The sequence below is a fragment of the Nipponia nippon genome, unplaced genomic scaffold, assembly GCF_047370975.1.
Source record: "Nipponia nippon isolate SJK-2023a ecotype South Korea unplaced genomic scaffold, ASM4737097v1 scaffold_9, whole genome shotgun sequence".
Lineage (NCBI taxonomy): Eukaryota > Metazoa > Chordata > Aves > Pelecaniformes > Threskiornithidae > Nipponia > Nipponia nippon.
Window position 1 is genome coordinate 8,227,830 of NW_028262413.1, and position 4,824 is coordinate 8,232,653.

Consider the following 4,824-nt stretch of genomic DNA (forward strand, 5'->3'; position numbering starts at 1 on the left):
TACAACTCCTTTCTTTCTTCTTCCATTTAAAACTTACTTATCAGGCTGGAGAACACATGTGGTCATTAGGCACTCATGAGGACCTCCTGTGGCCCCTTTTTTTTTTTATCAGTGCCTTGTGCAACTGATGGGTTTGGAAGAGGAATCAACTCAAGCAGCTTGTCTTCAGCTGAGGAGCCCAGTTGACTCGGACAGCAAATACATACATTTTCAGAACAAACTAAGACAGAAAACATGAGAGTCTACCCATAAGGTTGCATGCACAGGGGGAAAGAAAACTACCCCAAAAGTCTTCACAGGTGTTTAGTGTGAACAACTGCCTCAAAAGCTTTCACAGGTGTTAGTGTGAGCATCCACAATGGAGCCGTGTTTAGAAGGAGCTTGAACCATGCTTATAACAGCAAAATGCTTTCTGAGGTAGAGTGAGCTGGTATGCCAGGGTGAGAGTCCCCCAGCACTACAGCAGAAATACCTGGGATCTTCTTTTGTCCACAATTTTCACTGGGGAAGCTTTTTCCCCCCCATCTTTTCTTCTTCAGCTACAGCTCTGGGAATACCTGTCCTGAGCCCCAGCCCAGACAGACCTCAAGTCCTGAAAAAAGAAAAACAGTAAGACCCAAAACCCAGCAGAATTCCTTAAAATCAGTTCCCTGCACTGTGTTGTGGCTCATGGTGCTCTCCCCTGTCCCACCAAGCCCACCACGACCCAGCGCCGCAAGTCTCACCCTCTGACTGCAGCGCACCGTGGTGCTTGCCCTCCGGAGCAGCCCGAACAAAACTGGGCAGGGAGGAGAGAGAAGAGACATGACCAGGAGACAGAATTAGGCAACTTGGGCCCTTTTAGGTCAGGTTGGAGTTCATTAAAAAAATTAACACAAGTTTAGGTGAAAAACTTGGATTTCCTTTAGTTGAAACTCTGGGTCAGGATGAAGTATTTCTAAATGAGCCAGCAGATCAGCTATTTTACTTCCTATTCCATTTTTCATACTGTGCTATTGATTTTGTTTGGGCATTGCAGATTTTTTTTTGTACACTGAATTTTTAAGGCTGTTTTTTCCCCTTCCTCATTAATGATGTTACTTAAAGTTGAACTATAGCACTGGTTGCACAAAAGTTTCCCTAGAACAAGTGGTGGTCAGGGTGACCTTCATTTGACACAGAAACTAGCATTCATTTCGCTTACAACCTGCTATAAAAATAATAAAATATGGCTATTACTATTAATATTCTTGGCATGATTGTTGAATGATGAAGGCTATTAAAAAAAGCCGAGGTTATTGTTCTTTTGCTGAAAGACAGAATTCCAAGAATATGTATATTATTCATGATTTGAAAGTTTAAAATTATCCCAAATAGAAATTTTTATCAATGCTGAGAGATGGGAATTGAGGATAACAAGGCGTGCTCCATTACTGAGTAGTAGGTGTACAGCCACTATGTTAAAAGTGACTCTGCTGTGCTGAGACACTTAGCACCAGCCCTGCCCCTTCTATGAGCTTATGAATGGTAATCACTTTTCAGTAACCACCTTATATTCTTCTGGGGAGACTTTATATTGCCCCAGCAATGTCTGCTTTATGTACCGTAGTGATGGACCTATTAACTATTCCGTGCCTTCACATTTTCTGCTGGGCGCTGTTAGTAGCAAGCAGAACCTCTGGGTATTGTCTGGCTTTTGGTGCCTTTGTAAAGCCGTGCTCTGAGCCCAGTTCCCCTTCACAGCCAGAGGATAAACCTGTTTTACAAAATTTCCATGTAATATATCCTCAATGGGCTTTTGACCTAATGTTATGCAAATCTTTGCTCCCCTAGAGAAGAATTGGAGAAAATAAGCTGAAAAATATTCCAGACAGGAATGTTACGTGTAAAAAATATATTAGGCTAGTTTAAGAGAGGATATTAAGGATGAATTCGAAATAGAGCATTATTTCACACTAGGTAAATAGACAGTCTCTAATGCATATTCAATTTACCTGTTGATGCTGGCAACTGTATATTCTTGTATTTCTGAGCATTGCTCCCGGTTGTATCACAGACACAGCTTTAGCTCAATCAATGTCTGTGAAGAATAAGTCCCAATTCATTAATGGTCAATAAATACAAGAGAAAAACTGGATAAACACTCAATGATTGAGCCAATGCTCAGTGCAGTACCTATCAGGACACTGTCATTTCCAATCTGCTTGAAAATACACACAGCGCTCAGTTCGGTCAGACACCACAAGGGAGAACATCACCTAAAATGGAGTAAAACTATATCCCAGCAATGTTTATTTTTCCAGATTTTGCATGTCCTTCATCTACTCAGTAAGATCACAAATGGTGTCTGATCTCCCCAGGTTTCTTTTTGTTGTTTGTGGTCCTCTCTGCTTTTCTGCTGGCATAAATCAGTCGCTGCTCTGCTGAGTGCCGTCGCGGGAGCGGTGTGAGAGCGGTCCTTCAGCCCAGCATCATCGCCTGTTGCGTTTGGTAGACAAAGCTGCAAGATACATGTGGCCTGAAATCTGGTGCTGTCTGCAGGAGCAGGAAGACTTAATCATATGCAATATCTATGCACAATAAAACCTGAAAATCCATACCAGTCACATTTCCTCGCATCAACCTCAGTCATGTCCCAGATTTATAAGCCACTTCTAAGTGATTTCATTCATAGGAATGCATCCTGGCTAACACTGCCTTCGCAACCAGCATGCTGCTTTTGATTTAATCTTGATTAATTATTTTTGTCCAGCCATTCAAAGTCCACTCATCGGGGGCACTGATTTATGGTGCAGGGCATGAAATAGCCAGATTCTATTAGAAAGATTTGCAGTTACAAGACTGAAGCATTATTTATTGGGGTTTCACTAGTAATTGTAACTTTTCCCCCAGCACCTGTAAGCAGGCAAGTGGATTCTGTTATGCATTTTCTGTGATGGTTACTTCTTTTATTTACTTGTCTTTTCTCACCAGCCTTGAGAGAATAACAATAATTACGGGTATCTAACTGCATACATTTAAATAAGACCTAAACACTCCCAACAGTAAATGGAGGGGATGTAAGACAGGCAGGAGTTTCCAGCACTGAGCACACCTAATACCTTGGTCTCTAGGCAAAAAGACACAGGGCTTATCGACTTTTAATTTAATCAGTTAAATGACGAAAAATAGAAGTGTTGAACACTGACTTTTGTATCTCACAAATCAGCTGAAAGTTTTCCTTGAGCTTTCATGCCAAGTTAAGAAATGCTGCTCCCGAAGTTTCAATACCAGTATTTTTGTGGGAGTTAAAAATATACATATATTTGAACAAATATTGCCTATCCTCCTCCTCTGCAGAACCGACGCTGCTTGTTTGCCTGCGGCGAGAGGGGAGGCAGGGGCAGTCCTAGGATGCAATGCTACAGAGCAGCCCCTGCTCCGCTCCTCGCTCCACACATCCATGCCTGGACCAGGCTTTACTGCTCTGCTTTCCCCTTCTCCTCTCTCCTTTAAAAACCAGCTTGTGGCATCTGATTTTTCTCTCTGATTCTGGCAGGGTGTAAATGCTCCAAGAGAAAGGGCTCTGGTTATTTTTCAGATGAAGTTATTAAACAACGGGAAGGACTGTGTGTACAAGTGAGAGGCAGCGGAGGGCCCGATGGGAGCCAGGCTCAGGAGGTCAAGGAACTCTCCGAAACTCAAACAGTTTGGGGGAGCTCCTAACAGACGCCTTGCAGACAACGTTTAAGTCTTTCTTCTGTGCTGTGACACCGCTCTTCGCTGAGAGCCAGGAAGTTAGAGACACTGTCCTTGGTTTATTGCCTCCATTGACACATGGGATTTCTGATCCAAATTAAGAAGTATTTAGATATTTAAATGAATTCAGTCTAACTTGCATAAACTTGGTCAGGAAATGGTCCGTTTCTGGCTTACAGTACTGATGACTAAATTTAAGTTGCGAAGCCATGCTGCTGTTCCAGCAGCCCCTCTCTCACCCCATACAGACCAGCAGCTGCCCTGGTCCAATGGCTCTGGCTGGAGTCACACACCCACGAGCGCTTCATTTCCCTCTCCAATACAAAGCCCTTTGCCTCACATGCAACGAGAAAGCTCTGGTCAGTGAGAAATACTAGTTTTTCCTCTGCACCTTGCCCTGAGGTCCCATCATTTTTCACAATCTAAACAGGACTGGCCTCTTTCAGTGTGTACTCAGGAGCCCAGTGAGTAACACATAGGAAATGAGGGGAAGGATGCTGGCAATTCTGTGGCATCTTTTGTAATAGATGGGGTCCTAACCCCAGTGTCCTGGACAAACTCCAGTTCTGGTAATTGCATTCTGCATAGTTAAAATCCCCCTGCAGTTTCAAATGAATCCATTATTCTTCACTTCCTTTCCTAAATTGCTGTGCAGCTTTGCTTTGTGCTGCTGAAGAGTTGCTTTGTTTCACCTGAGGGATGAGGGCATTTCATGGCTGTATGAAATGGGCCTGAGTGCACAGTTTGTACAACGGTCACTGAAACACTTTAGGATTATTCATAACTAAGTATCTGCTCCCTGCAAATGAATGGGTTTATAACGCTGGGTGAAGTTGTACAACAGAAAGCACCTCTTCTCTCTGTACTTGGAAGTTGGTAATATAAAACTTACATGGGCAGTAAAAGACAGAAGTTTTCTAAAATTCCCCTTACCCAGCTATGCATGCAAGCTTTAAGTGACTGTCTCTGCCTTTACTTTCCCATATTGTTATTGATTAATTGCTCTACTTCAATTTCCTTGTTCTAAATGGAAACATTACAATCGTAACTCTAATCTCTGGCCGCGATACAAACTGATTTTAAATCTTTAAATCGTGTCAGTGGGAG